General features: G+C 34.5%; 1 protein-coding gene and 1 pseudogene across 12 annotated transcripts in view; one reads left to right on the forward strand and one right to left on the reverse strand.

Annotated features, from left to right (window-relative positions):
- The window catches only part of MAST2 (microtubule associated serine/threonine kinase 2), a 168,168-nt gene that overhangs the window by 41,937 nt on the left and 98,676 nt on the right, over window positions 1-27,555 (forward strand). The gene's annotated exons all lie outside the window — the stretch shown is intronic.
- On the reverse strand, window positions 6,426-6,544 carry LOC118606612 (annotated as a pseudogene).

Here is a 27,555-nt window from a genome sequence, read left to right on the forward strand (position 1 = left end):
TTCGTATTTGATTTCTCCACATTCCCTTGACCTGTTTAAAATCATTCCCCACAAAGTAGTAAGTACATTAAAATGTTTAAAAACAATTTTTTTTAGAAAGTAATACATTAAAATAATATATTGGGTCATGTCATTCTCTTGCTTAAAATTACCCAGTGGCTTCTCACTACACAAACTTTAAGCTCCTTATTGTAGCCTACCAAGTACTATAATGATCTGGTCTTTGGCTGCTTCTCTGAACTCATGTTATACAACAAGCCCCCTTTTACCATATTCAATCAGTCTTAGTCTTTCTGTTGCGTGAACATCGAAAGCCTTTGCATTTTATTTTCCCTACATCTGATATGTTCTTTTGCCCATCTTTTCATGACTAACTTTCAGATTTTTATCTCAGACATCGTTATTCCTCTCCCATCACGTATTCTGTTTTCTTCATAGCACTTAACACTATTTCTACTTATACTTTATTTACCTGTTTGTATTTGAAAATAAAACTCTTGTTTGTCTCATTTGCATCTTTACACTTGGAAGCTAGTATAGGGTTTAGCTCTGAATTGGAGGAAATTTTGACATTTTGGATTTTATGTATTAAAATTATTTTATTAAAATATTCTATCACAACTCTCATGGCCTTCTCGAGGATTTCTGATTTTACTTAGTTCACTAATATTCTGACTGCTTGGGGGGCGGCTCCATAGTGTAGTGGTTAGCACGTCTGCTTCATACACGGAGTTTGCACACCAGGTGGAGCCACGGACCATACCAGGGGCCCCCAAGTGCGCTGGAGGTGCCAGGCCCCCCGGATGTGCCAGGCCCCAGTGTGTGCAGCGAGCGCGAGCACATGGGAGGAGACGTCCCGCCTTCAGAGATCCAGTTCTTAAAAGGGAAGGACATCCGTAGGTCAGGGGTGGAAGGTAGGGCAGGAATTAAAGAGGGGGAAAAATATCCTGACTGCTCGCTTCGTAGAGGAACAGATCAGAAGCAATGGGAGACTTTGTTCTTTGTAATGTCTACTATAAACTATGTCTGAATCTTCCTTATTATAACTATTCTGTGACATTAACTGTGACATTTCTTTTAGTTAAGCTTGGGGTGGGTTGTAAAGACCTAGAACCATTCTGTAAGATGACTATTTTAATAGGTAGTTTAATTAACTTAATTAAGATTTTATCCAGCAATATAGCTATTTGATCTGTTTGGACTGCTCACATAATACTTATTAGATTAAATAATGTTTGAAGGTAATGTACAATTTTCAATTTCTGATTACTTGTTGCTAGTGTATAAGAAGTACAACTGATATCTCGATATTGATCATGTATCCTGCAACCTTGCTAAACTCACTTGTTCTAATAACTTTTTGATTATATTAGATTCTTTTATGTAAATCACATCATCTGTGAATAATGACAGTTGTATTTTTTCCTTTCATTTTTTTCGATGTGTTAAAGGCTTCATAATTAGTGTTTAATTTATTCCTCACATTAGTCCTATGAGGTAGGTTCTACCATATATATTTTTTCCTTTTCATTGCATCCTTTAGATACAAATGCCATTTATTCTTTCTTTGCTTTGCTTTACTGCAATGGCTATAAGCACCAGTGCTGTTCTGAATAGAAATGATGAGAGCAGGCATTCTTGCTTAGTTCCTTATCTTAGGGGGAAAGCATTCAGTCTTTCATAGTTAAGTGTGATGTGAACTCTAGAATTGTAGATACCTTTTATCAAGTTAAAGAAGTTTCTTTTCCTAGTATGCTGAGAGTTTTAACAGGAGTGGATGATGTATTTTGTCAAATGTTTTAATGCATGTATTGAGATATTAAACATTTTTCTTCTTTTAGTCTGATAATTTAGCTGTTGTGGGATACTTGAACAGAAAGATGGAACACTGAAGCTATGATTAGGAAGCAGTGTTTATTGATGCCAGCACCGGCTCAGCCAATTCTTATCCAAAGGCTGAGCCCCAATTGTAACATAATGGGCAGTTTTATACAGTCTTGTCATTTCTACATAGCTATAGATATAAGGAAGAACATTGATTGGTTGGCAAGCTATGAGAAAACTGATGTCAGCCAGAGAGTCCTTGGAACGGGGGCACAGTCAGGAATGAACTTGTTTGAGCAGGAAATGGCCAGGCAGGGTCAGGCTGCCACATGGTAAATTGTATTGATTTTTTTCATTGGTTAATTTTTAAATGTTAAGCCAACTTTGCATACCTGGCATAAACCCCACATGGTCATACTGTATTATCTTTTTAATATATTGTTGGAATTGACTTGCTTGGTAGAATTTATTAGTGACCCTGTAGTTTTATTTGTAGGAAAGTTTTCAAACTATAAATTCAATCTAAGACATATATGGATATTTAGACTTTCTGTGTTTCTTGAGGACTTTTTGGTAGGTTATGCCTTTCAAGGAATTTATCTATTTTATATAAATTATGGAACTTCTTGGCACAGAATTGTTTATCTTTCATACTGATCTTGGTAATTTTTTATTCTTTTTTTTCTCTAATTAATTTGAACAATGGTTTATCAATTTTCTCAAGATCTAGCTTCTGGTTTGATTGATTTCTCTTATTTCATTTATTATGTTTGTATGTCTATATGTGTGTTTTATATTTCACTGATTTCTGCTCTCATCTTTACTAATTCTTTTTTGCTGCTTAAACTGCATTTTATTTACTCTTTCTAGTTTCTAGGTGGAAGCTGAAGTCACTGAATTGAGTCCTTTTTTTCTAAAATAGGCAACTAGTGTTAAACATGTCTCTGTATGTACTACCTAATTACTTCCTACACGTTTTGACATGTATGTTTTCATTTTCATTCAGTTTAAACTACTTTTTTATTTTCCTTTTGATTTCTTTGATGAGTTGTTTATATTATTTAGTTTTCAAATATTAGTAGATTTTTCATGTAACTTTTGTTATTTTTAGTTTATTCCATGGTGGTCAGTCACCACAGAATCTTTTTAAATATATTAATTCTTGTTTTATGGCACTGAATACGGTATATTTTGGTAAATGTTTGATGTGCACTTTAAAAAAAAATGTGTATTCTGCTGTTGTGTGCGTGCTCTACAAATGTCATTTAGGTCAGGTCAGTTGTTCAGGTTTTTTTAATCTTTACTGATTTTCTGTCTACTTGCTCTATGAATTGTTAAAAAGGGTTTTGGAATATCAAGACGAACTAGAAGTAAATGTACTGCTCTTTCTCTTATGTTTTTATTTTTCAAGTCATTGATTTCCTAGCTTTCCTTTTGCACTAACGTAATCACTTTGGGCAGTTATTACAATGAAAATCATTTTAATTTTAAGTTATCGAGCCCTTTAAAGACATGGGGGATATATTAGGAATTTGAATTTAATGATAGAATTTCTAGTTTCTAAAAGTTTTGAATTATTTATGTCAGTGTTTGGGTTGAAAGGACTCTTTTGTGGCATGTCTGTTGGAATGCGAGTATGTGTGTCTTTAATAAACTTAGTTTTATCCTTTAAAAAACAGCGAGAGAAAAACAAAACTTATTCTAAAAGCAGATTACAAAGGAATACAGAATGTTCTGGTTTTCAAAGTTGTTGGGAATTTTTCTGTTTTGATGGTATAAAATTTATATTGTAATAAAATACATAAAGTGCTATTTGATTTATATTGTAATAAAATACATAAAGTGCTATTAATTGATTTTTCATTTATATTGTAATAAAATACATAAAGTGCTATTAATTGATTTGCCTAGATTTAAAGAAAAGACAGTAATTTTTGTAGTTTTATTTACTTCCTCCTCCCGCCCCCTGCCCATTGATCTCTCTTAATTTTTAGCCCCACTTGAAATGAATTACCTGAGCTGAGGGACTGAGATTGTTTCTGGCAAACACAATTAATGGACTGTTTTTCAAAAGGGGTACAAAACTCCAAACAGAAAGGAAGTTCATCAGATGTATGGGCATCTTGGGAACAAAATAAAGTGCATATATAGGAAAGAGTAAAATGAAAATGTAGAAATTAAACAAGTTTAGTCTTGTTTATTTAACTTTTTATTTTGAAATAATTATAGATTCATAGGAAGTTGTAAAAATAGTACATAGAATCCCACGAATAGCTTCTCCCTGTGGTGACATATAACTATACTATAATATCAAAACAAAGAAACAAGGAAATTGGCATTAGTACAATATAATTGCCTAGGTTACAGTACTTATTTGGTTTGTACTGTGTATGTGTGTATGTGTGCAGTTCTATACAGTTTGATTCCATGAATAAGTTTGTGTAATGACTGCTACCACAATCAACATACAGAACTGTTTCATCATTACAAAGGAACTCCCTTGTGCTACATAGTTGTAGTCCCACTCCTGTCCTTATCTCCTTGCAACCACTAGTCTGTTCTTCTCTACATGAATATTATATAAATGGAACCATATACTCTGAAACCTTTTGAGATGAGCTTTTTTCATTAAGCCTAATGCTTTTGAGACCCTTTGGAAATTGCTGCATATTCCAATAGTTCCTTTCCCTTTTTTTTTGCTGAGTCGTATTCCATTGGTTAACTATACCACTATTTGTTTATTCACTGACCTGTTTGTCGATAGATTGTTTTTTTAACTATTAAATTTTAAAGGTTCTTTATATATTCTAGATATAACTTCATTGTTGAATATGTGGTTTTAAAATATCTTCTCCCACTCCCTACCTTGTTTTTTTTTCATCCTTTTTAACAGTCTTTTGCAGGGCAAAGTCTTTAATTTTGGTGAAGTTCAACTTACCAATTGTTTTCTTTTATGGATTGTGCTATTGGGTCATATATAAGAACTCTACATCTATTCCTAGGTCCTGAAGATTTTCTCCTGTGTTTTCTCATAAATGTTTTATAGTTTTTAATTATACATTTAAATCCAAGATTCATTTTGAATTAATTTTTGCATATGGCGTGAGTTGTAGATTGAGATTGATTTCTTGATTGATTGATTGATTGACTTATCTATCTTACTTATGGATGTACATCACAAGTTATTGAAAGGTCTCTTTCCCGTCCATTGAATTACTTTTATGCTTTTGTCAAAAATAAATTGGACATATTTGTATGGGTCTATTTCTGGGTTCTTGATTGCGTTCCATTGACCTATAGGACTATCCTTAGAGTAAGTTTGTTTATAGCTGCAAAAAGTTTTGCTGAGATTTTGATAGGACCTGCATTAAACCTATAGATAAGTTTTGGGATAACTGGCATTTTTACGGTTCTAGTCTTCTAACCCATTAATACAGTATGTCTCTTCATTTATTTAGGTCTTTATCGTTTTCTTTAATCGGCATTTTGTAATTTTCAGCATACATATTTTGTATCTGTGTTGTTAGATTTATATACCTAAGTATTTAATTTCCTTGATTTTCTTGCTCCTGCAGCAGCAGTCTTAGTTCCTCAGCTTTGGTAATTCCTTTCAAGTGGGGCTGAAGATTAAGAGAGGTCAAATGGAAACAAATTTGTTTTTGTGATTGTAAATGGTATTGTATTTTATATTTTAGTTTCTGCATGTTTGTTTCTAGTATATTAGAATACTGTTGATTTTTGTGCATTGATTCTTGGAGCTTGTAAAAATCACTTATTTAGGAGTTGTTTGTAGTTTGAAATTTTCTTCATGGCATTCATATTATCTTCATATAGGACAATTTTATGTTCTGTATGCCTTTTATATCTTTTTCTTACCTTGTTGATCTGGGTAGGACTTAGTTATTTTAAACACTAAATTTTTATTCTGATAGTAATGACTTTATGAACCCAATTTGGGTCTAGTAATGTTAGTTTTACTCACTTTATTCCTTACAGTTCCTGATCTTTAGCTTCTCTTGGACTTTAGAAGTTATGCGTGGATTGATCTTGAGTATAGCCTTATATTTTGTCCCTGTTGAAGGAAGGAGAATCTGTTTGTATTCTGACAATGTAACACAATGGAATAAAATATTTATTTATCTCCCTTGAGTGTAAGCTTCTCGAGGGAGCCAGTTCTGAGGATATAGGACTTGGTGCATAGTAAACTTCTAATTGTTTGTTGAGCAAATATCTAAATGAGTCAATGGAACTAATATGTGGCTTCTCATGTAAGAAGTCTTGGGAAAATCTTCTCTGGCAATGTATACCATAACTCAAGTTAAATTGACAAAGTGAGGACTTTTACAGTTACACATATTATTTTAACGTCTAACATTTTTGTTCGTTTTCTTCTTTCCTTTTACTTGGACTTCTCCAAATTTATGCTTCATTAATAAAATACTTTATTCTTTGGAAATTACATGTGGTTTTGTTTAGTTTACTTTTGGGTGTTAAAAAGTATGTTCTGTCTTTTGAAAAGATACCATTATCGAATTGATTTTAATTGTTTTTTAATTTTTTAAAATTTTAATTAATTAACTAATTAATTAATTAATTTTAAATACCTATAGCACCTGATATTCCTAGGTGGTCTCCCATCCAAGTACTAACCAGACCCGACCCTGCTTAGCTTTTGAGATCAGATGAGATCAGGCACATTCAGGGTGGCAAGGCTGTAAAGTCAAATTGTTTTTAAGTTAGGAGAGTTGTAAGATAAATGAGCTGTTATATTGAGGAGCTACAGAGCAAAATCAGTCCTGGGACAATGTTTTATATTTAAGTGGGGGAGAATTTAGCCTCTAAATCTGCTTCTTTATGTGAGTATGTTTGATTGTGTGTACCTGTACAGTTATGGCGGTAGGGTGATAAGCCGAGTTGGGGAGGAGATGTGCATCATATGTGGGGAGTAAACTTAGGTTATTTATTTTAAATAATACTTTGGCAAGGGAATTTAATGCCTGTTTAAAGTATGTATTTTGCTTTAATACTAGAATAGCCTTTTCATCAATACATTCAGTATCTTAAATATCAAATTTGCATGAAAAATCTACCAAGTTTCCACACCTCTCAGAATGGCTATCATCAATAAATCAAAAAACAACAAGTGTTGGTGAGGATGCAGAGAAAAGGGAACCCTCATACACTGTTGGTGGGATTGCAAATTGGTACAGCCGCTATGGAAAACAGTATGGAAGTTTCTCAAAAAATTAAAAATGGATATTCCTTTTGACCCAGCAATTGCACTTCTGTATATTTATCCAAAGAAAACCAATGATTCGTAACAATAATTCATGAAGATCTTTGCACTCCAAAATTTATGGCAGCACAATTTACAATAGCCAAGATAGGGAAGCAACCTAAATGCCCATCAACAGATGATTTGATAAAGAAACTATGGTTTATATGTATAATGGAATATTACTCAGCCATTAAAAAAAATGAAATCCTACCATTCACAATGAAATGGATGGGCCTAGAGGTTATTATGCTGAGTGAAGTAAGTCAGACAGCGAAAGATAAATACCATATGATTTCACTTATATGTGGAATCTGAGGAACAAAAAGAACAAACTAATCAGAAACAGACTCACAAATACAGAGGACAGTTTGGTGATGAACAGAAGGGCGGGGGATTGGGAGGCTGTGATAAAGGGGTGAAGGGCTAAAGAAGTACAAATTAGTAGTTGATGATTGGTCACGGGATGGGGAGCATGGCATAGGGGATGCAGTTAGCATTAATACGATGGCTAGGTGGAGGGCCAGGGGAAGGAGGGAGCAATTGGGATTGTTTTATGAACTATCCAGATGTCAAACCAATGTACTGTATATCTGAAACTAATTTAAATAAATACATTTAAAAAAATCTACCGGATTTCTTTCTCTTTACCTGTTTGTTTTCTTCATTGCATTTGTCATTTTTTAACATGCTATATATTTTATATAGTCTTCTTTTTTCTTTAATGTCTGCCTACATCCACTTGAATGTAAGTTCTAAGAAGTCAGGGATTTTTTATTTTTGATTTTTATGTATTTCATTAACAGTTGTTTGTATCTTTAGAACCCAAAATAGCACCTGGTACATAGAGGATACTTGTAGAATAAATGAATGAAAGGGGAATTACTTTTGAAAAACTGATTTCCTCAGAATGGCTATCATCAATAAATCAAAAATGATGTTTGAGTGAGGAATCTTAACCATAAACGTATGCAAATTGTAAAATAGAGTATATCGAGGAAATCATTGTCTTTTTACCCTAAGGAGCATAGTTTTCCTTTATAAAAAAGCCTTCCTATTTCAGAGGAGTTTTACTTGATTGGCTGAGTTTCCATTTAAGCAACAAATAAAAAAATAATCATCTGTCGAGAACTTCCCATGAACTATAGGGGTTCTGTGCTTTGTGCTGTGTGCATTGTCTTATGCAGTGACTGTGATAGGCCTGGTGAAAATATCCTCTCTGAGATCTGCCTTCAGGATTTTCTAGTTTTTACCTAGTCGTTGCCAAATAGTCTTAATAATACCAAATTAATGTATACTAAAGAAGCTGATGAAAATGTTCTACTCATCCTTTCTAGGACAGAAAACCGTGTTCCATCTGTTCTATTTGTAGCAGAAACATGGGTTCAAGTTCTTACTCTACAATTTCTGAGCCGGTTACGTCCCCTTCTGAGGTCCTGGTTTATCCAATTATAAAATAGGGCTTTCAGTTAGATTACTGCATCATTTATAAGTCAAATTCATATGAAGCAAGATTCAATATGAACCATTAGGTAATTTTTCTTATTGGTCCATGTGTTTAAATCATTCCCTTCCGGCTGCTGTACTTACTAACCTCCTAATTACTCCTCCCCTTTTGTGTTAGGTACTGTCATCAGGCATTAAGTCTTCCTACTCCTCCCAACTCCTGCCATGGTCTTTATTATCTTTGTCTTCAGCAACCGCTGTGGATCCTCCCACTATCCTGGCATCACGGTTACTTGAACTCATCATCATCATTTCTGGTCGACTTAAGCACTTCTTTTAGGAGCATTCTTAGTGCTTTGTCATATGTCTGAAATGTTCCCCCACTAAAATTAGAATGCTGGGTAACTTCCTCACTGCAACTTTATAGATTTTCAGCTCTTTCATTTAACTATTCTTAAAGTATACCAGTTCTTAGGCTTATCAGTGCCTCTATTAGAGCCTTCTAATTTCTTCATGTCCTTTAATCTTTCCTCCTTTTTTAGCTTAGATTCCATGGCCCATTAACTCTTTAACTCTAGTCAGTATCATAAATCTTTTGTCCCATTTTTTGTTAATCCATCTGGTTAATCTGTATGTATTTTAAGAACAAAACACCATACTTTACAGAAACCAGATTGTGGCAGAAAATTTCGGACAGGGCACATTCTACTCTGTCATTAGAGATGCTCAAAAAGGTTAAGAAGCATCTATATATTGTTTAAATTATTCCTTTCAACAATCTTATAAAATAGATGATTGTATTCCTGTCTAACCACAAAAAAAAATATGAGATGGAGAAGGATGGGATGTGTTCAGGAAATAGCGTATTGTTCTTTCTCATTGGAAGGCTAAGATTACAGTAAGTTGGTAGTGGTGATGAAATCTGTCGTTTGTGTTACGGTGTGCCTTGAATGCCAAGAAGAGGATTTTTTTTGTCTTTTGTTTTTCCCTAATTTTTCAGATAGTGAGGACTGGTTGAAGATGTTTGAGCTGTGCACACTTTAGGAGGGGAAGATTGTCTTGGTCAAGGGCTGATAATCGTATAATATTATTTTCCTTGACCAGATGGCACTTCCGTTGGAAGCCTTTTTTGGGTTGATTTTCCCATGTAATGAATTGAGCTATCTTTGACGCTCCTTTAGCACTTTGTTATACTTTTAACATTGTTTCATAATTACTAGTTTCTATTTGGCTTCCCCATTGGATTTGAGCTCTTCTAGAATAGGATGATTAGTTTATGGGTAATATTAATTTTGGTGCTCTTTCCCCTATGCCCATCTTAGTGCTTGGCATAATAAATGGTAAATAAATGAAGAGTCTGGATTACGAATTCCTGATCTGAACATTTTATCAGAATGCACCATTTATGTTTCTGCAGGGATGAACGGATTAGAGGCTCACTCTTGCTTCCTCTCTGTTGATATATATATATATATATATATATATATATATATATATATATCACACACATATATCTGTATATATCTATAGATATATGTCTCTCTGTATGTGTTTTAGTTAGTTAATAAAATCTTTTTTGATCGAATGCTTTTATAGCTTTAAAGGCCTGATAGATTGTTTACAGCAGATACTCATATAGTGGATAGCACAACCTATGCAAATCAACTGTCTGTTCAGGTCTTGCGGTTGTTTCCCCCATAGACATAATCCAGCTGTTAGTTGTTTAAAGCAGCAGATGGAAGAAGTCCATGGAGATTTGGATTTATTAGTTCTAACAATGAAAGGCCACACTGGTTGAGTTAAGGATTAGAAGTTTTTTTTTTTTTTTTGCTGAATGAAAGGGAGATGGATCCTGCTTTCTTTTCTGTGCTATTTTCGCAATGTGGCTAGCTCTTGTGACTAAGTCAGCTGTAAGAAGACCAGAAAAGATTTTGTAAATAGACCTTCCTTCAAGCCCTAGACTGTTGGTGCAGCTGCCATAATTATAGGAAGGGCAGCTTTTCCTCCTTGCAGGATGTAGACTGAATCCGTCCTATAGTTATTGCTATATTTACTTTTTAGAGAGTTTAACAGCCTGATTCAGGGTGCTTTATGCATACCTTTATTTGTCAAATTAGGAAATTTGGATTACCATCTCCTGAAATCCTCTTGGAGAGTGAATAATTTATTCATTATGTCCTGTAGATTGAAGAACAATGATTGTGAACTGGTAGATAATATATTTAACCTTCTTAAAAATATAGTGCTGCCTTTGCTAACAATTTTTTTGTGGCTCATTAGAAAAATCACCAACTTACCTTACTTTCTTCCTATGTTTACTAGGATTCTGGTGATTACTATAAAATTGATAAGTTTAAAACATTGTTTATGGATCATTTAAGTAACAAAATCATAAGAGCTAACTTCACTCTTGAGCTCTACAAAATATAAATACAAACATATGTATATATTTTTTAAGTTATGAACAAAGAGACTAGAAATTCGTTAAACTTGACTACAGTCCTGCTTTGAAAATAGCAGCCAGAGACCAAAGAAATGATTCTGAGATTATTAAAGCCTGGGTAAAACTAGACTTTTTCATGCTATGCCCTTTTAGAAGTCTGATGGAATGGGGAGCTTTTCTTGTGACAGTACTGTCAGCAATGAATAGATGAATGAATTCGTCCATGCTCAGAACTCACCACATACGTACTCGCCCCCTCCAGGACATAAAAGAGCAGGAGAACCGACCTTAGCCATGATTTAAGCTCTTGAAGAAAGAGGCTTTCGACTGTCCAAGAAATGAAGAAAAGCGAATCTAGAGATAAAGAAACAAAGAGCCTGTGACAGTATCCTAAGAATCTGACATTTGCTTTGTCTATACAAAGGATGAAAGGAATTTTGCCGACTTAGTCAAAACAATAACTGGTTTTATATGAGCCTAAGCCTAACATACAGGCATCAGAATAATGTGTTTTTCTTTGTGTTTCTGAAGAATTGTTATCTTTAAAAAAAAATGTGGAGTGGTTTTGTTTTTGGAAAGGAAAACGTGACTTGGATTTTATAAGCTTAGTAGCTGTAGGTGGAGACTCTTGTTTTGTTTGCCAAACCTTTTTAATAAGCAGTGAAGTCAGGATATCAAATATTGCAGTTTTTTTTTTTCTGAGACCTTTGTTATTTTCTTTGCACTTCAAATATTTTCAACCAAAGGGATACGTATGGGAAAGAAAAACATATGAAATATTTTCCCCAATTTTGGTGGTGTTTCAGATGAGATCTGTATGTGCTGCTGTGAAGAAAGACGTGGCTCTAATGTGAGGCAGTGATTGTCTACTCACACTGGACTGAGAGAACTGGTTTAGTGGAGTGGTAGTTAGTGGGCACAGAATGCAGAACGGGATTGGTTGTTTGCCTCTTTATCCAGCACTAAGCAAGTAGGCACTAGTAGTTGACTGTCTGGGAGTGGCTTTTTTTGTTTGATACCTATTATGGATGATTCCAGTATTCTACGAAGGAGAGGGTTACAGGTGAGTAACAGAGAGCCTTTTTACTGATCTTCTGAGTGTCTTTTGAAAATGTACTGAACAGATTGCTTCAATTTTATTTAATTCATTTGAAGCAGGGTAGAATGCTGCTAAATTCTTCTTTATTACATCATGTATAGTTATAATTAGGTAAATTGTCTAAGACCTTTCTACTTTGATAGAAAAAAATACTCTTTGGGATTACTTACATTCTATTACATGAATGGAACAATTAAATTATACTAATTAAATTAGAATGCAAGACTAATATTGGACATCAGACATTACTGCTGACAGATTGTTTACAGTAAATATATTCTGTTCCTGACCACCGTGCCTGTCTCTCTACCTCTTCCCTCTTGAGTGGCATATATGTGTAATATATGTTTAACTTTACACAGTTTTAAGAACTTTTCTAAATTATTACTTTGCATACGTACGCACAGTATAGCCATATATAGTAGCCATATATCTGACACCTGCTTCGAAAGCCTTCTCTTCCTTAAGTCTTGGGTAATTTGGCACATGAAGAGGTAAGTAAGGTGTAACAATGAAGGGAAAGTAGAGACTGATAGACAACCTTAAACTGAGTTTTAATGAATGCCCTTATCACTAAAAGAAGACACACCACAGTTCTTTTAAATTTGATAATTTTTTCACATTCTATAAAGTAGATCATCCTATATTAGTCTTATTTTTAAAGAATAAAGAATTAGTCCATCATTGATTATTTTTAAGGATTGACATAGTGGAACTTTCAGTACAAAACACCTGTGAAGGTCTCATGAAATATAGCTATTTTTGTTTTTATTTTGTTTGACATTTATAAAGCACTTTTTTTTGTACAGGGCACCTGGAGTCTTTTTAATTATCATAAATTAACATATAATAAATGAACATTGTCTTAGTTTCTTTAAAGTGCCTGAAAAGAAAATATATAGAATTGGTAAAATTTAAACAAATTTTGATATTTGTAGATATTATCATTATTTGTACTTCTTATTAATAGCTTTGTAAACATTCAGAGCCCACTGGGGAGCATCCACTGAATTTTCAGCAGTTGTCGTCTAGTATGACCAGGTATTATAAGTCATTTCCTTATTTTAATTTCTCCCCTAGTAGTTGGTTTGGTGAGATTTGTCATTTGTTTTCTTGGGGGTATTTTGAGAAGTATTGATAAAGTGATCAGAAGATTTCTTTTAAATAGTGATGTGTGTTCAAGTAGCTGTTAAAAAATGGCTGGCTTTGTAAGTACATTTAATGCATTACCTATTTATATCTTTATTTCTCTTTAGATGCCAGGATTCAGAAAGGGAATCCTGTTTGCCGAATGGGGAATATTTTCAGTTATTATGCCTATATTGTGTTAAATTGCTTTCTCCTTAGTAACGGAGTCTCAGTCTCCAGTATCTGCTACCTTGTTTACTGATGCCCTTCCTCTGAGTCTTTGTTTCTATTTAGCAGGAGTTCCAAACTGCAAGATTACATAGCACTGGAAGATGTTTTCCTATAACCTCCTTTCCTCTCTCCCTCCCTCTCTCCTTCCCACCATCCCTCCTCCCTCTCTTTCCCTCATTTCTCTTTCTCTCCCTCCTCTTCCTCCCTTTTTCTCTTTATTTCTTTAGTTCACTTTAAAATTTATTCTCCAGAAGACTGTGTTAGAATATCCTGAAATAGAAGTAATACTTGAAAAGCAGCAGTTTAGATTATTTGTCTTAAACGGGTAACTTATAATGTAAAACTTTAAAAGTACTTTATATTTCTGTATAGAAACATACAAAAGCCAAAGTGTACCCAGTGGTACAGGTTATTTACTGGGTAACCTCATATTAGAAGACGAAAATCAAAATGAGTGTGTAGGTCTCACTAACTGCTTTTTGGTGACCGAGTTAGACTTCGTTCTCATAGTTTTCCAGAAAATCAGCCAGGGTACAACCTACTTTGATCCTCCCAACTTTCTTTGCCGGATTTCCTGGGAGGTGGCAGTATAGTAGATAATGCATTTATTGTGTGCCTGTTTTGTGTCCTACATTGCTAGGATATAGATTATCTCATTCAGACCTCATGACATTGTGATGAGTAAGTATTGTCTGCATTTTTAAGTGCAAATAATTTTAAAGAAGGAACAGAAGATTGGTTCAGATTATAGTGCTGCCACATTCTAGAAATATGACCATGGTCAAATTTTGAAAAATGCTCAATTTCTCCCTTTCTGTATACTACTGTCAGATTGAGAGTAGACTATTGAGGCAAGGGCTGCAGCAGGAAGACCAATTATGAGAGTGTTGCAGTCAAAAAAGCAAGAAGATCTAATCGGGGTGCGGGGCAGTGATAGCAGTGGAGCTGATGGGGGATTTTCTGATTGGTTATTTTTTCAGATATGTGAATCTTAGTAACTTCCTCAGGAACAGACAACTTGGAAATGACTGAGCTAGGTGTGTAGGTTAAGATACTCTGAACTGAAAGTAACAGAAAACGCAACTGCACGTGGTTTATATATTAAAGAAGTGTATTGACTCACAAATATGGAATCCAGTGTCTTTTGCTGCTCAGCTTCTTTGTTCTGTGTGTTGGCTTCATTCTCAAGCTGGCTTCCTTCTTATTAGGAAAAAAGCCGTAGTGATTTCAGCCTGCACAGCCACACACTACAGCATCCCTAGGACCTTTTGGACACCTGGGAGACTATGTGTGAACATCTTTCCTTTAAATTGAAGGAGCCTCCATTCTTTGTATGAATTGACATTGTTTTGCATGAAGAGCAGTTTAGGTTTGGGTCTTCCTTATGGTAAAAATTGGCTCTCATCATGACCTTGTTGCTACTTGGAGCATCTCCAGTGAGAGATGTTTGAGGGTGAATTGCCTTGTGGATGGTAGAAGGTGCTGTTATAATCTCCCTAATTCCCCATTAACTTTATGGGAGATGGTTTTATTTTAACCTTGAAAGGTCAACTGACTAGCCACCATAAACAAATTTTTATTATCGACTCTCTTAGTGCCATCATTTCCACATTAAGTAAATATTTTCCCAAAAGGCAGACACAGTAATCAGTTTTCATTGTGTAGAGAGCCCAGTTTCCCAGGTTCTGAATTGAGAATATTTGTTCTGCTGATAAAATTATTGCCCTCAGGAGTAATGTTTCTTTCTCCCTTTTACTGCCTTTGATGTTCAAAAATGAGAGTACTTAAAGTGCCATTGTTCAGAGATACTTATTTTGGAAAACATATGACAACATAGTGCATACTGGGAAGCATTATTGTTGACAAAAATCTTATAGAATTTTTTTTATTTTGAAAATTATGACTATCCTCATAAATTATGATCGTCGTATAAAACATAATTCAGTTTAGATTTTAGTCCTTAAAAACAAAGTCTTCAAGAACCAGCCCTAAATTCCAAACATTGTTTCTTCTTGAAAGTTATTTCATTTTTTAAAAGATGATGACATATGTATAAAATTGTAACTTAATGATTTCCTTCTAAATTTTGTTATTCTTTTCTGTGGGAAGTTTGATAAAAGTAAAGAAAAATTGCAATCTGTACTTATTAGTCTTTAGTCCTTAGTACCACTAAAAATTTTCATCAATCAGTAAATTAATTAGATAGCTTTGGACATGGAAGATTTATTTTATCTGTGTCCCTCTTCTTTTTTTTTTTTCTCTGCTTCATATATTCCTGTTCTCTGTTGAGCCACATGAGACTTTTGATTTTTTTTTTTATGTTTTGGTTTATTTTTTCCATATTCATTCATCTTTGGCATTTCCCATTCCTGAGTGTCATTTTCCCCCTTCTTTACCTATCAACTTTCTGATCATCATCCCATAGAGCACCTAATTTTCAAATTCTTACTGTTACATGGATAACTTAAGCATCTTTGCAGGCAAGGAGCCTCAGATCTTCAGAGCTCTTCTACTTTCTGGACTTTAACAGCACATTTTCCCTAAGCAGCATGTTATTTTGTACATGGAGTTGTTGCACTTAGAAGTCTTATAGTAATCTAAAATTACATTCCCCTTATCTCTGAATTAAATTCCTGTATTCTGTGTAAATATGGATTGCAAATTGAAGGTCTATGAACCTACTTCCTGTAGATGTTTTATTTGGTCATCTTTGGATATTTAAAGAAAAATTGACCAGCATTATTCCCCACCAATCTTCCTCATTTTATAGTTTGCTGTTTCATACGTTTGCTGTATTTCATCATTTCTAAGGCTCACATATTTTTACTTTTTAAAAACTCTGAAATTGTGTGATGTTATTTTTGATGGTGTGTTATACTTTAATTGACAGTGGTTTTTAAAAAATATTCTTACCGATACCTAAGATAACGGTATCCCTTGCAGTTGTTTTTCAGATTTCATGAAATACATCATATTACCTTACTAGCCCTGTAAGTAAAATTTGAGTTTGCAACATTTGTCTCAATCTTGAAGACCTCTAACTTTTTTAGTTTTCTAGCCCCTTTCCTTTTTCTAATCTGTTCCCTTGTTTCTTTGCTTTTCTTTTAATAAGTTGTTACTCATTTGATGTGCTTCCTTTTTGTATCATTTGAGATTATGATATTTTTCTTCCTTTAATTTATTTGAAGTGTGTTTTTTATGAATTTTCTGTTGCATAACCACTCTTGAATTTTGGGGATAAACCCAACTCAAACATGATGTATGATTCAGTTTTTTAAAATGGTTGTGGGCTTAATCTAAGCTTCCTGTTTTATTTTGAGTTGGTTTTGGTAAGGCATATATATATATATAATATATATATATATATATTATATATATATAGGAGTTTGTCCATTTTGTCTGTTTATTGAGAAAAAATTGTATTATTTGTTTGCTCTTTTAAAAAAACCTTTGCTGAATCTGTTCTTATATCCTTCTTTGTATTCTGATGATGGATGTTTATACTTTTTTTCATGATCAATATCAGCAGAAGTTTATCTTGTTAGTTTTTCTAAAGCCAACTGTTTCTTTATTTCAACCTTTCCATGTCATTTTGCTATTGGTTTATCTGTTGCAGATAGTATGCAATATGTTTTTTTATTGTCTCTACTGGTAAATTGTTTACATATTATGATTAGTGATGTATTTGAACTTGTTTCTGCATTCCATGCTCAGCATTTCTATGCCTTAATGCTTCTTTTTCTTCTTTTTTCTTTTTGCCATTTAGAAATACCAATAGAGCTTTTTTGATTTGTTTTCATACTCTATTTTTCTAACTGTACTGGTGAGTTAGAACAAACTCAGATTTTAACCTCCTTCTGAACAACATAAGGATTCCTTCCCTCTCATCAATCACCCTCTTTAAACTTATGTGCTATTTTTGTCCAGTATTTTAATTCTTTCCTTTAAAAAAAAATCTACAAATTAGATATTTCTGTTACTGTTGCTATTTTATCATTCAGTGCTTATTGAGATTTACATAAATTTACCAGTTTTCTTGCTCAGTATTTCTTTTCGTTTCTTAAACTTTCTTCCTGGGGTCATTTTTCTTCTCTCTGAAGTACATCATTTAGACATTCTTTTACTATACATATGTTGGTAGAAAATGCTTATATTTATGTAAATGTCTTTATTTTGCCTTTGACCTTGAAAGATAGTTTGTATAGGTACGCAGTTTTAGTTGCTAGTCATTTTTTCCTCACACTTCGTATATATTATTCAGCTATCGTTTGGTTTCCATCATTGTTATTGAGAAACATACTGCCACTCTAACTGTCATTCCTTCTAAGGTTATGGATCTTATTTTATTCTCTGGCTCTTACGACTTTTTTGTCTTTGGTGTTTTTTGGTATTGCTGTCATTTACCTAGTCTGGATTTTTCAAATAATTAATCCTTCTTGAGGTACATTGTGCTTTCTATATATGTGTATTCATCTCTGGTATCAATTTTGGAACTTTCTTAGTCCTTATCATTTGAAATATTATAACTTCTTTAATTTTTGCTTTCTGGGATTCAAATTAGACATATGTTGAATACACATGCTAGATATGAAAGAGTATATACTGCATATTCTATTTAAAGAAAAAGCCCAAACAGCAAAACTTACCTATAAAGTTAGATATCAAATGATGGTTTTCCTGGGTGTATAGGTGGTGACTAGAAGAGGGGGCACAAGGATGCTTCTGGGTTGATGGTAATACTAATTTTTCAAAAACAATTCTGGCTGCTGGTTACACTGGTATATTCAGTGTTTGAAAAATTGAGTTGTATGCTTATGTGTACTTTTCTGTATTTATATTGTATTTCAATAAGTAGTTAAACATATTTGTTGTTGTCTTCTTTCATTCGGTGGGACACTGAAGTACAGCATGGTATTGTCATCAGCAGTGGATTCTGAGTGGGCCCTAGAATGTTGTCTCCATTCCTACTGTCACCCTAAGCAGTGTTACTTACATTGGTTACATTATATGGGTTTACTTACATTTGATTTTAAATGTTGAGAAGCTGTCTCCAAAACCTAGTTCTTCATTCACTTCCAGGGGAGTGGAAAGTTGAGTTCTGTTTCTTGGAGCTTGTTATTTTCCTTCTTTGGGATGAGTGCCACTACTGCAGTACAAGAGGAATGAATGAATGAATATGAGTGCAAATTCAAGTAGAAAGTGTGAGGGAGGTTCAGGGAGGGAGCTGCCTCAGGCAGAGAAAGCTTTGACCCACAGTCATCTCCATGCTGGTGACTATTGATATAAAGGACAAACACCAGCCTTGTGACTCTTGGCTTGCATATTTACTTGTGGGGGTAGTGGTTACTGCCTTTGGACACTTGGCCTTTGTCTTTACTTGGGAAATATTTTATGGGTTTAGTCATTGTGAATAATAAGTAATGCATGTAGAAAGTGATTCCCCCTGTGAAAAGCACCATCTTGTTTTGTATGTGGTACCTTTAGAAATTTGCTTTGTGGACAAGTGAAAAGGAGTGAGTGGTTATTTCTCTAGAATTTAGTGTATGCAGAATCTTTGAAGCTTTAGAATATAGTTCAAGATCTTTTGTTCATTGTGGTCAGGCATTAAGCCCTTTGGGAATATCATCTTTGGCAAGCTATAACAAAGTTTGTCAGTTTGAGGGATCCAGAATGGTAATAATAACATTTTAGAGACCCTAAGCAATGTTATCTTTGAGTTTTGGGGGCAGAGTTAGTTTTCGGAGAATAGCACTTCATGCATCAGCTTTATAGCCCTGCCATAGATGGGTCCAATTAGAAAAATACAACTACTTAGTACTACTTATAATCAAAACTGTCAGACTTGAAGCTTTTTGTGTGTGTGTAGGGAGCATGGTTGGGTTTTTTTAGACTTCATTTTTTATAGAGTGCTTCTCAGTTTGCAACAAAATTGAGAGGAAGGTACAGAGATTTCCCATATGTCCCCTACCCCCACACATATATAGCCCCTTTTATCAACATCACTCACCAGAACAGTACATTTTTTACCAAAGCTGGACCATACATCAATACATCATAATTACTCTTACTCAAATACTCCATAGTTAGTCTTAGGATGTACTACTCTTGGTGTTACATATTCTGTGGGTTTGGGCAAATATATAATGACATATAGCAATCATTAACAATATCACACAGAGTATTTTTACTGCCCTAAAAATCCTCTGTGCTCTGCCTGTTCATCACCCGCCTCCACCCCTGGCAACCATTGGTCTTTTTACTATGTCCATAGTTTTACCTTTCCCAGAAGGTCATGAAATTGGAATCATACAGTATGTAGCCTTTTCACACTGGCTTCTTTCATGCCTTTTCATGGCTTGATAGCTCTTTTCTTTTTAGTGTTGAGTGATGTGCCATTATCTGGATGTACCAGTTTACCTATTTCACCTACTGAAGGACATCTTGGTTATGTCCAAGTTTTGGCAATTATGAATAAAGTTGCTATAAATAGCTGTGTGCAGACTTTTGTGTGAACGTAAGTTTTCAGTTTGTTTGGGTAAATACCAAGGAGCTCAGTTGCCGGGTCCTGTGGTAGAAGTATGTTTAGTTTTGTAAGAAACTGCCAAACTGTCTTTCCAAGTGGCTGTGCCATTTTGCATTCCCGCCAGCAGTGTATGATAGTTCTTTTTGCTCCACACTCTCCCAGCATGTGGTGTTGGCAGTATTCTAGATTATGGTGATTCTTACAGGTTTATAGTGGGTATCTCATTATTATTTTAATTTGCATTTCCCTATGACATATGATGAGGAACATCTTTTTATATGAAAACTTTAAGCTTTTAACTAAGTTTTCTTATTCTAGCCTCGGGATAACTTTTATGAGATAGGCAAACTAGGTATTTTTATTTTAGGTGTATAGATAAGAAAAATGAGGTTTAGAAAGATTTATTGACTGTTCAAAATTTTATGAGCAAAGTTAAGTAGTAGAACTGAGTTTAAATATTTTTCTCTGAGCCTTGAATTCTTTATACCATGTAGAAATATCCTGTCGGTATCATTAAACTGTCTTTACTATTCTTCAAACTTGTATGAGAACAACACATTTGTGATTTGTGTCAAAATCTATAGATTAAAAATACTTTTATGGCCAATATTTCATTTGACCCTCACAAGCACTGTATCTAAGCTTCAGAAGTAGGTAAAATCCCAGGCCACACAGATTATATATTATTGAGCCATGAGGTGAACCTAGTTTTCTGAACTTTAAATTTTATGCTCTTTCTCACGTTTCTTAGATTTATTGAATAGTGTAAATACTCTTTCATTGGAACCTGTTCTCAGGGTGATGACATGTGAATTTAATGGAATAAGCAAATAAAACACAAAGAGTGAAGTACATTAGAGTTTTATAGGAGTGCCATAACTGCATATACAGATTTCCCCCTTGGCTCCTGACCTCAAGATAGACTTCCACTCAAGTGTGAATAAGTGGAACTGAAATACTGTAATGCCCAGAGCAATAGCAATGGTATATTCGCTACACAGCAAAGGGAGGTATTTGTGCCTTCCAGCAGATTTATTTGCTGCCAGAGCTGAGGAGGTACTTGTATTTGGAGATAATGGTCCTTTTAAGGCCAGTTAGTAAATCGTATTAAAGTAGGTTTCCTTGGTAAGTAATGCTTTTCTCTCCTGAAAGCATTTTTTTTTTTTTTTTTTTGGATCACTGGCATAGCTACCAGCCAGAACACTGTCAGTAAATAAGTGATAACAGAATATGTCCTTCTGCCAGTAAAGCCTCTATTGCTGACCTAATTGCAGTTGACAGTTTTTATCAAGGTAACTCCAAATGAACAGAACCCTGCTGTGAGCCTAGGGTTCATGATGTGATAATAATGAAAATAGTAAATACCATTTAGTTACTTGATTGATTCATTGATTGATTCATCAGATATTCATTTGATACATACTAGACCAGATATTGTGCATGGGTACCAGGAATGTCAATTTGAGCAAGACTGATCTCCAGAGATAACAGTCAGTTCCAGAAAATAGATAATTAAGCATTAATTAGGGTAAAGATTTGGAATTATATAGAAGGGGGCTGGGGAAATATGTATAGAGAAATCTTCCCAGAAGAAATGAGGCTTAAGCTAAGGCCCAAGAATATATAAAAAGAGATAAGGAAAAGTATTTCAGGCAGAGAGAAGAGTAAATGTGCAGACCTATAGGTGAGAGTATGGCATGTCTAAGAGATGAAAACTCCAGCAAGACTAGAGAATTGTGCAAATGATCCTGAAGAGGTAGGCAGTAGCATTTGGGTAGTGCCCTATATAGGCTCCAGAAAGGATTTCAGACTTCATTCATCTAGACTTTTTTTTTAAATTAAGTTTATTGGGGTGACATTGGTTAATACAATTATATAATTTTCAGGTGTACGTTATAATTTAACATCTGTATATTCTATTGTGTGTTTACCACCCAAAGTCCAGTTTTCTTCAGCTACCATATATTTGATCCCCTTTACCCACTTCACCCTCCCCCATTTATATTCGATCCCCTTTACCAGGTCTACCCCACCCCTCCTCCTCCATCCCCTACCCTCTGGTATCCACTAGTCTAAGGTCTATGTCCATGAGTCTCTGTTCGTTTGTCCTGTTCATTTGTTGCTTTTAGGTTTATATCTCACATATAAGTGATATCATGTGGTTTTCAACTTTTTCTGTCTGACTTATTTCGCTTAGCATAATTATCTCGAGGTCCATCCATGTTGTCACAAATGGCAGTATTTCATCTCTTCTTATGGCTGAGTAATATACCATTCTATATGTGTACCACAGCTTCTTTATCCAGTCATCTATCATAGGACACTTTGGTTGCTTCCATGTCCTGCCCACCGTGAATAATGCTGCTATGAACATCAGTGTGCAGATGTTTTTTATGATATAGATTTTCAAGTCTTCGGGGGTAAATACTGAATAGAGGAATTGCTGGATCGTATGGGAGATCAATTCTTAGTTTTTTGAGGAACCTCTCTACTGTTCTCCATAGTGGCTGTACCAATTTGCAGTCCCACCAGAAGTATATGAAGGTTTCTTTTTCTCCGCATCCTCTCCAACATTTATTACTTGTCCTGTTGATTCTAGCTATTCTAACAGGTGTGTTTTGATCATAAATGGATGCTGTGTCTAGTCAAAGGGTTTTTCTGCAACTTTTGATATGATCATGTGATTCTTAGTTTTTAATTCGTTTATGTGGTGTATCACATTAATTGATTTGTGTTGTTGAACCATCTCTGTGCCTCTAAGATGAAGCCCACTTGATCGTGTTGTATAATTTTTTTAATATGTTGCTGTATTCGGTTCACTAGAATATTATTTAGGATTTTTGCATCTGTGTTAATGAGAGATATTGGTGTGTAGTTTTGTGTGTGTGTGTTATCTTTACCAAGTTTTGGTATCAGAGTAATACTGGCCTCATAAAATGAGTTGGGAAGTATTGCCTCTTCAACTTTTTGGAAGAGTTTGAAGAAAATTGATATTAAATCTTCTTTAAATGTTTGGTAGAATTCACTAGTGAAGCCATCTGGTCATGGACTTTTACTTTTTGGTAGGTTTTTGATGATTGTTTCAATTTCCAGACTGCTGATCAGTTTATTTAGATTTTTCAGTTCTTCTTGATTCAGTCTAGGAAAGTTGTATTTTTCTAAGTACTGGTCAATTTCTCCTAGGTTATTAAATTTGGTATTATATACTTTTTCATAGTATTCTTGTATGATCCTTTGTATTTCTGTGATGTTAGTTGTAATTTCCCCTCTTTTATCCCTGATTTTGTTTATTTGTGTCCTTTCTCTTTTTTCTTGAGTGAGTCTAGCCAGGGGTTTGTAAATTTTATTAACCCTCTCAAAGAACCAGCTCTTGGTTGCATTTATTTTTTCCGTTTTTTTGTTGTTGTTTCTGTGTTGTTGTTTGTTTTCAATTTCATTTATTTCTGCTCTAATTTTGATGATTTCTTTCCTTCTGCTGACTTTAGGCTTCATTTGTTCTTCCTTTTCTAGTTTTTTTTTAAAGATGAAGTGTTATGTTATTTGGGCTCATTCATGTTTTTGGAGATAGGCCTGTAATGGTATGAACTTTCCTCTTAGGACTGCTTTTGCCATGTCCCAAAAGTTTTGTTATGTTGAACTATCATTATCATTTGTTTTTATGTATATCTTGATCTTTCTTTTTATTTATTCTCTGACCCAGTTATTCTTCAGTAGCATGTTGTTTAATCTCCATGTATATATGGTTCTTTTTGATTTCCTTTTGCAGTTCATCTCTATTTTCAAAGCATTATGATCAGAGAATATGGTTGGTATGATTTCAACCGTCTTGTATTTGTTGAGGCTGTCTCTGTGTCCCAGTATGTGGTTGATTCTTGAGAATGTTTCATGTACTCTAGGGAAGAATGTATAAGCAGCTGTTTGGGGATAGAAGGCTTTGTAAATGTCAGTTTTGTCCATTTGTTCTACTGTGTCATTTAAGGATGTTATTTCCATATTGATTTTTTGTTTGGATGATCTGTCTATAACCGATAGTGGAGTATTTAGGTCCCCTGCTATGATAGTGTTTTGATTTGTTTCTCCCTTTAGTTCTGTTAGTAATTGCTTTACATATTTCAGGGCTCCCTGATTGAGAGCATAGATATTAATAAGTGTTATGTCTTGGTGCGTGATTCCCTGTCTCATTGTGAAGTGACCCTCAGTATTTTTCTTTACCTTTTTCTTTTGAAGTCTATTTCATCTGATATTAGTATTGCTACTCCCCCTTTTCTCTGAATGCCATTTGCTTGAAATATCATTTTCTATGTTTGTCTCCTGGAGGCAGCATATGGTTGGGTTTTGTTTTTTGATCCAATCTGCAACTCTGTGCCTTTTCATTGGTGAGTTCAGTCCATTTACATTTAGGGCGATTATTGAAATATGAGGTCTTATAGCCATTTTATTTTTTGCTTTCTGGTAGTTCCGTGTTTCCATTGTTTTCTTTTCCTTGTGTTTCTCTTTTCTTTATTTTGGTTGGCTTTTGTTTGTTTTCTCTCTGATTCTTCTTGTTTTATGTTATATACTTCAATTCTGAATTTTCTATGTGTGGTTATGTGTATACAATTGTCTATTTTCTTCTGCACGTGACTTATCTCCATTCCCCTTTGCGAACCTGGATCTTTGAATCCCCCCTTTTCAGTCATTGCTATCTCAATTTGTTCCTATGTATGCTGAATGTTCACATTACTATCTTGTTATAGCAATTATCTTCTTATTTTTTAAGCTTATAATGCCCAGTTCTTAGTAACTATTGCACTCCTCTGCTTCTATTTGCCTGATAGTCACTTTACTCTTAATGACATTTTTTGTTTGTTTGTTTGTTTTTGTCATTTCGTTTTAGGTGAACTGACCTCTTTCAGTATTTCCTGTACTACAGACCTAGTGGAGAATTCCTTCAATTTTTGTATGTCTGGAAAGGTCTTTATTTCTCCTTCATATCTAAAGGAGAGCTTATCTGGGTACATTATTTTAGGCTGGTAGTTCCTTTCACTTAATAGTTTAAATATTTGATTCCATTCCTTTCTGGCTTGTAAGGTTTGTGCTGAGAAGTCCAAGGATAATCTAATGGGTTTACCTTTATAAGTTACCATTTTCTTCTCTCTGACTGCCCTAAAAATTCTGTCTTTGTCGTTGATGTTTGATAATTTTAATACTTTGTGTCTTGGCGAAAGCCTTTTTGGGTTGAGATAATTGGGTGTTGTGTTGACTTTTTGAGTTCCAAGCTCTAGCTCATTCCTTAGATTTGGGAAATTTTCATCAACTGTTTGTCTTAAAATGTTTCCTAGCCCCTGCTTCTTTTCCTCGCCTTTGATAATACCCATTATTCTTATGCTTCCTCTCCTGATAGTATCAGCTTGTTCTTGAATTTCTTTCATTATTTTTCATTTTCATTTTCTCTCTTCTTCCTTCTGATTTATTTCTAGATTTCTGTCTTCAATATCACTGATCCTTTCCTCCATTTGCTCGACTATTTCTCAAGCTTGCTATTTCATTTTTTCAGCTTTTGCAGTGTGTTCTTCAACTCCAGAAGTTCTATTTGGTTCTTTTTGAGGGTTTCAATCTCCTTGCTCTCTCATCTAGGTGTTTTTTCAGTTTCCGAAATTGTTGATATGACTCATTTCGGATCTCGTTGCATTTTTTCGGAAGTACCATCCTGAATACTCTGTCATTTAAGTTGCTTATTTCTATGTCTGTAAGCTTATTTTCTGGAGATTTTTCTCTTTCTTTCTGAGCTTCCTTGTCACCTTGGTTGTTCATAGTGTTTAATGGACTATTTCTCTGCCTGGCATTAATGGAAATGTATTCTGCTTTTTTTCCAGAAAGATTTATTATATGAAAGTCTCTCTTTAGCCTGCTGCAAAGAAGGTGCTTTTCTTTCGATTACCAGTAGGCGGTATCTAAGCCTCTTGGATTCCTGCTTTATATAAAGCCTTAAAAATGCTGTTTTTATTTTCTTATAGATATTTAATCACACTCGCTGCTCTCAGTGTCAGTCCCTGTCAGTGTTAGCAACAGTTTCGGTAGTATTTGCTTAGAGCCCCTGCAGCTCTGTGGTGATTGGTCTCAGAAGGTATGGGGGGAATGTTGGGAGTGTGTGGGCTACAGGTCAGTCTCAATTTTATAGCCGTGGCTGATAAAAATCAACTGTTGTTTCTCTGCCATCGGCTTCTCTGCTTTCTTCCCTGATGACTGGGCCCTGCTGCCTGCCACAGGGAGCTCACAGCTTTCCCAGGCAGAGTTTTTCAGGGAACTGCTGCTCCTTCTCCCTTACCTCTCCTCATGCAGGGATTTCTGGATGCTGCAAGAGCCAGCTTCTTTATTTCTCCGAATCCACTGCCTGACACCCGGGGTTCTGACTTGTGGTAGCTCTTATGTGCAGATCCCACGCTCAGACATGCTGGTGTGCAGTTTGGGTGTTTTTTGTTGAGTTTTAGATGTTCAGCTTATTGTTGTTTCAAGGGGAGAGATCTGGGAACATCTCTTGCTCTACCATGTTTTCAGAATCCTCCTCATTGAGTTTTAAGAAGAAGAAGGACCCAATTAGTTCTGTATTGGATAAAGATCTTTTAGACTACACAGTATTTGTTTTATTAAATTCACATGTTGTCACCTAGAAAGCAGATATCGATTACGTGATATTTACATTAATTCAACATTATGAATTAAGGAGAACAAAGCTAAATTAAAGGAGGACCAATTAGGAGGATATTGTAGGATGATGCTGGCTTAGACTTAGGCGACATGGCAGTGAAAATAAAGTGATACTGACAGAACGAAGATAGATATTTTCCAGGTAAAATTGGCAGAGCTTGATGAATAATTGGCTCTGTAGGGTGATAATGAAGAATCAAGAATAACTCTGGATTTGGCAGTACCATCACTAAAATGGAAAACAGAGGAGGAACATGAATGAGTAGAAGATAAATTGAGTTTTTAGACATGTTAAGGACAAAGTAGTTGATATATAACTGTAGAGCTCAGGAGAGAAATCTGCAATGGGCATAGAAATTTAGGAGTTATCTATAAAATGTATGTGGAGAGGAGAGTTCCTAGGCAGAACTTCAAGGAGAATCAATTGGAAAATGACATAAAAGTTTTTATTTATAATAACTTCAAAAATATCTACTTCGAGATAAGCTTAATAAAATAAGTGAACGATCTTTTTTCTGAAATCTGTAAAGTATTGCTTAGAGTAATTAAAGTAGAGCTAAGTAAATGGAGCAACACTATGTTCATAGATTGGAAAACTAAATATTAAGATATCATTTCTTTCTAAATTGGTCTGTAATCGTCACAGGCTTTTTTGGTAGAAGTTAATAATAATCTAATTCTAAAATTTTATTGAAATGCAAAGAATTTAGAATATCTAAAACAGTCTTGAAAAAGAAGAAGAAAGTTAAAGGGCTACATGATCTTACTTCAGTATTTAATATTAAGCTACAGAATTAAGAAAGTATGATGCTGCCTTAGGGTAGAAAAATAGATCAAATAGTGAAGTAGAGAGCTCAGAAAGAGCCCATTCTGTTATAATTTGATTCTTGATAAAGCAG

This window comes from Rousettus aegyptiacus, unplaced genomic scaffold, assembly GCF_014176215.1.
Source record: "Rousettus aegyptiacus isolate mRouAeg1 unplaced genomic scaffold, mRouAeg1.p scaffold_m13_p_1, whole genome shotgun sequence".
Taxonomy (NCBI): domain Eukaryota; kingdom Metazoa; phylum Chordata; class Mammalia; order Chiroptera; family Pteropodidae; genus Rousettus; species Rousettus aegyptiacus.